Source organism: Otolemur garnettii, unplaced genomic scaffold, assembly GCF_000181295.1.
Source record: "Otolemur garnettii isolate 467f Iridium unplaced genomic scaffold, OtoGar3 scaffold00007, whole genome shotgun sequence".
Lineage (NCBI taxonomy): Eukaryota > Metazoa > Chordata > Mammalia > Primates > Galagidae > Otolemur > Otolemur garnettii.
This window is the reverse complement of record NW_003852402.1, coordinates 41342446-41353178: the sequence shown is the minus strand read 5'-3', so window position 1 is coordinate 41353178 and position 10733 is coordinate 41342446.

The following is a 10733-nucleotide window of genomic DNA, read 5'->3' as shown; positions in this document are numbered from 1 at the left end:
CTAAGGGTATATAGCACGTTTCCTGGGGGAAGGGCTCAACTACAACTTGGACTTTACCTAACAGACTACAAACAGTGTAACCCAATCATTTGTACTCTCATATCAATCTGAAGTTTAAAAAGAAAGAAAGAAAGAAAAAAAAGAATCCTCAATGGGGCATTTCTAAGACAATGGAGAAAATTTGAACATAAGAAGATTGTATTACGTCAACATGAAAATTCTTTGGTATCATAACAGAATTTTGATCACAAATAAGAATGCCTTTATTCTTAGAAAACACGTGATGAAGTATTTTAAGATGAAGTCTTGTGATGTCGGCACATACTTTCAAATGGCTCATCTATAGAAAGAGGTACATTGATAGGTAGGTGATAGGTAGCTAGACAAAGAAAGCAAATGTGGTGAGATGTCTCGGTGGCATCTAAGCAGGCCTGTTCCTAGCCCTTGTAAGTGTTGGGGCAAAATGGCAAAAGAAGTCTTGTAAACTATGTGCCTAAAGCTTAGTTGTATAAGGCAAGCTAACGAGATAGTAAAATAAGTACTATCTTTTACTTTGATCAATGTATCTTCATAACAACCTAGAAGCCAAGTTCACGTTTAAAATTCACCAACTCCTACAAGTTTTGTGTTAGTTTTGTGCATAGGGATGCAAGTCGTCTGGCCTGCAGCCAGTTCTTCCCTTCCCACTCCGAGGTCCATCCTGCACGTGTGTGTGAACACCCTGGATTGTGCATTCAAGCACCATCCACACCACAGCCACCCACTCCCTTTCCCACGGCTGTACCTCGGCTGCCTCTGAGTTTAGGGGTGTGCATGGTGGATCCAAAAAAAGATGAAAGTAGAAAAATTCCATGTTCTGGGATACCTGGAGCACAGAATGAAAATGAGCAGGTGAGGGTGGGAATGAACTCCAGATGGATGTGCCTCTTGGCCCACAATACTCCCCATCCACTGGGGAGGGACAGGCTGGAGGGAGCTAAAGTGGCTCTCCAAAGGGTGGGGCAGCATCAGAGTTAGGCAAAGCGATACCAATTCTTGTTGAACTTATTCCTTCAATTTTTCCCATCTTTCTTAAAGGAATAATTGACAAAGTGAAATTTTATGCACTTATTGTACAATGCAATATTTCAATATATGTATCTATTATGAAAGGAGTGTGACAATCCCATCAATTAATGTATCCATCACCTCCTGTAGTAGTCATTTGTGTGTGTTCATGGTGGGAACATTTAAGATCTACTGTCTTAGCAAATTTCAGGTGTATAATGGAAAGTTAGTCACCATGCTTTACAGTAGACCTCCAAAACTCATTATCTCATAACTGAAACGCTGTACCCTTCCACCCATGTCTCCCCATGTCCCCCATCCCTCAGCCCCCGCAGCCACCATTCTATCTTCTGCTTTTTGTAAATTGGACTTTTAAAGATTCTCCATTATAAGTGAGATCATGCAGTGTTTGTCTTTCTGTTTCTGGTTTATTTCAGTGAATATAATGTCCTTCAGATCCATCCACGTTGTCCCAAATGGATGAATCATATTCCACTGTGTGTGTGTGTGTGTGTGTGTACGATATTTTCTTTATCCTTTCACCCATACGTGGTGACATTTAAGTTGATTTCATATCTTGGCTATTGTGAATAATGCTGCAATGAATATGGCAGTGGGGACAGCTCTTCAACATAAGGGTTTCATTTCCTTTAGATATATATAAATCCCCCAAAGTGGGATTGCGGAATCATATGGTAGTTCTATTTTAAAATTTTTGGGGATCCTCCATACTGTTTTCCATAATGACTGCACTAATTTACATTTCCACTGACAGGATACAAATGTTCTCTTTTCTTTACGTCTTTGCCAGCACTTGTTATTTTTTCTTTTGATAATAACCACTCTAATAGATGTGAGGTGATATCTCATTATGGTTTCGATTTGTATAATATTTTCCTGCTGGTTAGTGAGGATGAGCACTTCTTTATATGCCTTCTGGCTATTTGTGAGTCTTCTTTATTGAAATTCCTCTTTTGTCCATTTTTTAACCTGGTCATTTGCTTCCATGCTGTTGAGTTGTTTGCATGCCTTTATATATTTTGGATATTAACCCATTAGCAGGTGTATAGTTTGCAAATATTTTCCTCTCTTGCATAAATTCCTTATGTTGAGTGTTTGCTTTTTAATCTGATGCAATCTCATTTTTCTATATTTCTCTTGTTCTCTATGCTTTTGGGTTCACATCCAAAAAATTCTTTCTGGGCTAATGACAAGAAGATTTTTTTCTTATTTTTCTTGTAGTTATTTTATAGTTTCAGGTCCTATGTTTAAATTTTTAACTCATTTTGTATTAATTTTTGCATATGGAGTGAGATACGGATCCAATTTCATTTTTCTGCATGTGAACATTCACTTTTTCCAACATTTTTTGAAAAGACTACCCTTTTCCCATTATGTGTTCTTGAGAACTTTGTCAAAGATCAATTGAGTGTGAATGATCTATTTCTGAACTCTATTCTATTCCATTGGTCTATAATGCCTATTTTTAACTCCAGTACCAGACTGTTTTGATTACCATAACTTTGTAGTATATCTTCAAATCTGATAATGCCTCTTGCTTTGTTCTTCTCCCTCAAGATTGTTTTGGTTATGAATTTTATGGTTTAAAAGAATATTTCTGTGGAAAATGTCATTGGAATTTTTAGGGATTGAATTGAATCTTTAGATCACTTTGGGTAGTTTGAACTTTTTAACAATATTGATCTTCTAATCCAGTGTGAAATGGTTTCCATTTATTTGTGTGCTTTTCAGTTTCTTTTATAGTACTTTTAAGTATTTTATGCTTTTCAGTGTACTAATCTTTCACCCTGGTTAAATTTGTTTCTATGCATTTCTAAAACTGTATTTTAAAAAATTATTTGTGGAACAGCACCTGTAGCTCAGTGGGTAGGGTGCCAGCCTCACACACAGAGGGGTGGCAGGTTCAAACCTAGCCCCGGCCAACCTGCAACAAAAAAATAGCCGGGTGTTGTGATGGGTGCCTGTAGTCCCAGCTACTCGGTAGGCTGAGGCAAGAGAATCACCTAAGCTTAGGAGTTGAAGGTTGCTGTGAGCTGTGATGTCACAGCACTCTACGGAGGGTGACAAAGTGAGACTCTGTCTCTACGAAAAAAAAATTATATATATATATATAGGTACAAATGGGGATCTTGCAGTGTTTTCCAGGCTGGTCTTGAATTCATAGCTTCAAGCTATCCTGTGCCTTGGCCTCTCAAAATGCTGGGATAACAGGCATGAGCCACTGCACCTGCCCTAAGTGTCTTTAGTGTCTTTTTAAAAAAATATCTTTTAATTTTTATCTATTTATTTTTGAGATGAGTCTTGCTCTGTTACCTGGTTAGAGTGCAATGACATCATCATAGCTCATAGCAACCTCAAACTCCTGGGCTCAAACAATCCACCTGCCTCAGCCTTCCTAGTAGCTGGGACTACAGGTGAGTACCACAACACTGGGCTAATTTTTTTTTCCTATTTTTAGTAGACACTGGGCTCTCACTTCACTTAAGCTGTTCTCAAACTCCTGTCCTCAAGTGATCTTGAAACTCAGCATCCCAGAGTACTAGGATTACAGGCATGAGCCACCACACCCGGCCCTTAAGTCTTTTTTAAAATGCTATTATAAACGGAATTGTTTTCTTAATTTCTTTTTTGGATAGCTCATTATTGGTACAAAAAAATGCAACTGATTTTTGTATATTGATTTTGTACCCCATAACTTTATTGAGTTTGTTTATTAGTTCTAAAAGGATTTTTGGTGGAGGAGTTTTTGGAGTTTTTTTTGTATGTAAGATCATGTTGTCTGCAAACAGATAATTTTACTTTTTTAAAAGTTTCTAATTTGGACATCTTTTATTCCTTTTCCTAGCCTAACTTTTCCAGGTAGGCCTTCCAGTATTCTATCAAATAGGAAGGGTGAAGGTGGATATCCAGTCTTGGTCCTGATTACAGAGAAAGAGCTTTTAGCTTTCCATGTTGGTGTGAGGGTTAGCTGTGTCATATACATCTTTTATTATGTTTAGCTACATTCCTTCTCTATTTAATATGATGAGAGATTTTTATCATGAAAATACATAAAATAAAATTTTGTCAAATGCCTTTTCTTCATCCCTCAACCATTTGATGTTTATCCTTTATTCTGTTAACATAGTATATAACATATATTGGTTTGATCTTTGCCTCCCGGGGATAAATCCCACTTGATCATGGTGTATGACCCTGATGTGCTACTGAATTTGGTATTTTGTTGAGAATTTTTGCATCTGTGTTCATTGGGGATATTAACTTATGATTTTCTTGTGTCTTTTCATGGCTATGGTGTCAGAATCATTCTGACCTTATAAAATAACTTTGAAGTATTTCCTCCTTTTCCATTTTTTTCAAGAATTTGAGAAGGAATAGTGTTAGCTCCTCTGTAGGGCACCGGTCCCATATGCCAGAGGTGGCAGGTTCAAACCCAGCCCTGGCCAAAAACTGCAAAAAAAAAGAGTCAATTTAATAGGAAGTTAAATGAACACATATATATGTAGAAAACATTGTAAAGATTATGAACAAATGGGTAAAATGCTGCTGGTGGGGGTCTGGCTTGCTGCATGGACTCAAAGCCTATGCCACAAACAGGTCTGCCGTCTCAGAGTGACTAGCAGAGCAGGGGAAGGAATTTGTGGGCAAAAGGGCCTGGGACCACTCTGCACTGAGGAGTGAAGATTCAACAATCACAAAAAGAAAATGTCATGGAATATAAATTCATTTTTATCACAGAAGGGAGACAGTGCATTATCCTTCACTCTGTTTGGAGACAAAGATTATAAAGAAAATTCCCTCTGTACATAGAAGAAATGCCTTCACTCCCACCTGCAAGGCTAGATCTGTGCCAAGAGGCCCAGTGGCAGGACTGTGACAGGTGCTTAGGGAACTGTATGGGGCTGCACACAGAGGGAGGCGGCTGTGTCTGCAGGATGAGAGGCAGGGACATTCAAAACACCAGATAGCGTCTCCCCTCCAAGCAGGTCTTTCTTTTGGTGATACATAATGTTTAAAAAAATTTTTTTATTATTTGGGATTCAGTGAGAGTACAAAGAATTAGGTTACACTGATTGTAGTTGTTAGATAAAGTCCCTCTTGTAATTGTGTTCTGCCCCCAAGAGGTGTGTCATACACTGTAACCCCCATCCCCCTCCCTCATAATATTTACAGTATTTATAAGGTAGGTGTAATATTTCATCACATTCATAGAAGGTGTAATAATAAAGTCAGGGTTAAGAGCACTTACCATTTAATGTGTTGAGAACATGTCAAATTCTCACTTCTGACTATTTGGAAATGTACAATACATTGTTGTTACCTCTAGTCATTCTACTTTACTTTGAACTTCATAATCTATCCCTTCTATCTCACTGCATGTTTCTACCGTGAACCAACCCTTCCTCAGCCTCCCACACCCCCACACATGCATACTTCCTTCTCTCTGGTAACTACTATTCTGCTCTCTAATTCCAGGAGATCAACTTTTTACCTCCCACATATGAGTGAGTGCGTACAATATTTGTCTTTCTTATGTGTCCAGCTTATTTCTCTTAACATAATGACCTAGGAACAGTATCAACTGTTCTTTAAATACGTAGTAGAATTCACCAGTGAAGCCAGTAGGTCTTGGGTTTTATCTGTTGGGGGGGGGTTTGATGACTTATTTAATCTCCTTATTCATTATTGGCCTGTTCAGATTTTTTCGCTTCATGATTCAGTCTTTGTAGCATGTATGATTCTAGGAATTTATCGTTTCTTCTAGGTTATCTAATTTGTTGGCATATAATTATCATAGTAGCTGCTTATGATTTTTTGTATTTACGGCATATCAGTTATATGTTTCCTCTTTCATTTAAGACAGTGTTTTTCACCTTTTTTTTTTCTTAAATCTCACAGCATACTTGAACCTATAGATAAACTTCCATAGCACACTCAAATTGTGTTGATCTAAAAAAAGAGTAAAGAAGACTGGGCAGGTGGCTCACGCCTGTAATCCCAGCACTCTGGGAGACCGAGGAAGGTGGATTGCCTAAGCTTACTGGTTCTAGACCAGATTGAACCAGAGCAAGACCTCATCTCTAAAAATAGCCAGGCGTTGTGGAGAGCGCCTGTAGTCCCCTTGGGAGGCTGAGGCAAGAGAATCATTTGAGCTCACGAGTTTGAGGTTGCTATGAGCTATGACACCACAGCACTCTACCAAGGATGAAAAAGTGAGACTCTGTCTCAAAAAAAAAGTAAAGGAAAGGTTATTATTGACTGTGCTTTGAACTTCTTTCAAAAATAATTTAATTAATGATCTTTAAAAATTTTCACAGAAACAGTGTGTCATGGCAAACCAATTGAAAATCACTGATTTATGATTTTATTTATATGAGACTTCTCTTTTGTTTTTACCCTAACAGAAGGTTGTTGATTATGTTTGTCTTTTCAAAAAATCAACTCTTAGTTTCAATAAATTTCTATTATTTTTTAGTCTCTCATTTATTTCTGCTGTGATCTTCATTATTTTCTTTTGTTCTGCTAACTTTAGGCTTAGTTTGTTCTATTTTTAGTTTCTTGGGGTGTAAAGTTCAGTTGCTAATCTTAATGTGGGCATGTATTGCTATAAACTTTCTTCTTACAAGTGCTTTTGTTATATACCATACATTTCAGCATGCCGTGTTTCCACTTTTGTTTGTATCAAGATTTTTAATTTCTTCTTTGATCCATTAGATGCTCAGGACTGTGTTGTTAAATTTTCACATATTTGTACATTTTCCAACTTTCTTGTTTTATACACTGTGGCCAGAAATGAATGATACTTGGTATGATTTCAATTCTCTTAAATTCATTAAGATTGGTGACCTAACCTATTATCTACCCTGGAGGATGTTCCATATGTGCTTGAAAATATCATGTCTTCTGCTGCTATTGGATGGAACATTTTGTATATATGCCTTTTAGTTTCATTTGGTCTATGGTATCATTCAAGTCTGCTTTTTCCTTATTGATTTTAAGTCTGGATGATCTATCAATTGTTGATAGTGGGGTAGTGAAGTCCCCTACTATTATTGGCTGTTTTTCACTTCTATTCTGTTAATATTTGCTTTATATATTTAGGTGCTCTAATATTGGGCATATATATTTATAATTTATAAATGTTATATCTTCTTGATGAATTGACCATTTTTTAAATCATACAATGACCTTCTTTGTCTGTTGTGACAGTTTTTTACTTAAAATCTATTTTGTCTAATGTAAGTATAGCAATCCCTGTTATCTTTTGATTGCCATTTACATTGAATACTATTTTAGGTGGTAGCAGGGTTCACTGGAACAGGCCTGGTATTAGGGTCTGAGGTGATGAAGAGTTTTCACTTCACTCTCTTTCATCCAAGCAGGAAGTATCTCTTTCCACTCTATGCTGTGTGGGCTTGGGGACTGGGTAATGTAGGTAATGTGAAACTGTTATTCCTACCCTCTGCAGTAAATTTTTTTAATGCTCCATCCAAGTTCTACATGTATAGTCTCTTACCTGGATTTACTTATTTATCTTGTGAAGGTGTTTTTGTGTGTGTTGTTCAAATTTATGTTTCTTTGAGAGAATGAACAGTGGAAACTCCTATTCCATCATCTTGCTGATATTACTCTGGAATCTGTCTATTCTTTCCCTTTTGGGGGGTGGGAAAGAAGGCAAGGTCTCTCTTTGTTACCCAGGCTGGAGTGCAATGGTATCTGCAGCTCTAGCTCCTAGGCTGCTTTTTGGTTTTTATTCATTTATTTTTATTTTTTTCTAAATATGTGGGTCTCACTTTGCCCAGGCTGGTCTCAAACTTCTGGCTTCAAGAGATTCACCCATCTTGGCCTACCCAAGAGCTAGGATTTTAGGTGTGAGCCAGCACGCCTGGTCTGTGACATTGATGAGCATCCCTTTCAGAAGGACTATGTGGGAATCACTACATCTGGTCTTGCTTAAAGTCCACTCAAATTACTCAGTGGTGTGCTGGCTCCTCCTCACTTCTTCCACAAATCCTTGCTTTGTAGCTCTTGCTAATATCTGTGGCAGAAATACTCCCACCATGACTGACTTCAAGCTACTAAAGTGACACCACTGAGCACAGACTTAAGAAGAGAGGCTAACATTTGGTTTCTGATTGCTGGTTGGAGCTGGTGCTAGCATGCCATTGAATTTTTCTTTGTAAAAATCCACACAGCTCACATTCTGTTGAAGCTACAGTTTCACTAATCATAAGCATGTATGTGAGACTTTGATGAAGAACCAGGTCCCACAGCATTTGCTTGCTGGGACAGATAGTAGCAGAACAGAGCAGTTCTGCAGCCAGCAGTTTCCTGATTTGGCATCTCGCTGCAGCAGTAATAATGGCTGTGGGAGTGAGGACATTGCTTGTGCATCAGCAGCACCAGCAGCAGCTTCCTAACTTGACATTTGCAGAGATTACAGCAGTGGCCTTCCTAATAGCATAGAGTTTCTGGGGCATGAAAGTCATATTGATTATAATAAATAAGAACTTTCTTTTTTTTTGGTAGAGACAGAGTTTCACTTATCGCCCTTGGTAGAGTGCTGTGGCATCACACAGCTCACAGCAACCTCCAACTCCTGGGCTTAGTTGATCCTCTTGCCTCGGCCTCCTAAGTAGCTGGGACTACAGGCACCTGCCACAACGCCTGGCTATATTTTTGTTGCAGTTTGGCCGGGTCCACGTTTGAACCTGCCACCCTCGGCATATGGAGCCAGCACCCTACCCACTGAGCCACAGGCACTGCCCAATAAATAAGAATTTTTAACATAGAAAAAGATTTTGGAGATAAAAATCCAGGATGTTTCAAACTTCCCCTGAAAGTTTGAGACCTATTAATTTAGGCTGATGTCTCTAAGGAGGCACAACTTTGCATAAAACACTATTTTGAAGTTTCTCCCATTCTCCATTACTGCTCTGCACCTGTGCTTATGGGGTACCATAGTTTACTTTGGAGGTGGAATTGAATTTTGCACATGCACAAAAAGACCATGATAGAATAAATATACTTGCCTTAGTCCCTTCAGGCTGCTATAACAAAATACTATAAACTGGGTAGTTTACAAACAACAGAAATTTATTTCTCATAGTTCTAGATGTTAGAAAGTCCAAGATCAAGGTGCCAGGAGATTTGTGTCCAGTGAGGGCCCATTTCCCAGTTCGTAGACTATACCTTCTTCATGTGTCCTCAAACAGTGGGAGGGCAAACAAGCTCCCTGGAATCTCTTTTGTAAGGTCACTAATCCCTTCATAAGGGCTCTGCTTTTGTGACCTAATTATCTCTCCAAAGGCCCCCACCTCCCGAAACCATCATATTGGGAGTTAGGTTTCAATATATGAATTGTGGGCATGGACACAAACATTCATACCATAGTATCCTTCCTTCCTTCCTTCCTTCCTTCCTTCCTTCCTTCCTTTCTTTCTTTCTTTCTTCTTTCTTTGTTTCACAGAGTCTCACTCTGTCACCCAGCTAAAGTACCATCATCTTAGTTCATTGCAACCCCAAACTCCTGAGCTCAAACAATCTTCCTGCCTCAACCTCTTGAGTAGGTAAAACTACAGGCATGTGCCACCATACTTCATTTTTGTAGTGACAAGGTCCTGTTGCTCAAGCAATCTTTCCACCTCAGCCTCCTAAAGTGCTAAGATAGCAGGCAGAAGTCATTATGCCTGGCTCCTTTCTTATGATTTTCTTAGCAACATTTTCTTTTCTCTAACTAACTTGATTGTAAAAAATACAGTATATAATACATGTAACATACAAAATGTATGTTAATTGATTGTTTCTATTATTTTCAAGGCTTCCAGGTAACAGTAGACTATTAGTAGTTAAGATTTGAGGGGGTCGAATGGAAGAAAAAGTATCCAATGTAAACAGCCCTGCTTTGAAACTAATTCATAGCTTTTATAGGAATGTCATAACCTAATTATAGCCTTAGAATATGGGAAGGGGTGGGAGGGGAAGATGAGGGGGAATGGGGGGAGGGAGGCAGATTGGTAGGTCACCTCTATGGTTTACCTTACAAGGATACAAGTGAATCTTTCTAAAAGCAAAGTATGAACATTTTAACTCAGTAACTAAGAAATTGACATGAAGGTTATGCTAACCAGTTTGATAAGAGTATTTTGAAATGTATGTGAAGACAGCACACTATACCCCATGATTACATTAATGTACACAGTTATGCTATAAGAAATTAAAAAAAAAAAGATTTGGGAAGGTCAAAAGTTATATACAGATTTTCAACTGTGTGCATGTGGCCAGTGGGGTTGGTGCCCCTCACCTCAGCATTGCTACTTAGAACTATGGCGATCTGTAGTTCTAAGTAGAAATAAATTCTCTTGATCCAGGATTCAGGGTTTCAGCAGAGTCTTTTTTTTTTTTTTTCTTTTCAGGCACAAGTTTATTTTGGAATTCAGATAAGTGACATTTACAGATAGTCATATTAAACAGTTATTTCACTTGCAAACAATAGACATTTGTTTTTGAAGACAACTACCTTTTTAAAATCAATCTTAGTTAAGTACTGCCCTGTACAAAAATAGAAAATGTCTAGGGGTGTCCAACCTGCAGCCCATGAGCCTCCTGCATATTTTTTGAGGACTGTTTTTGCAGTATCCACCACCACAGATAAGCAAAAGTAT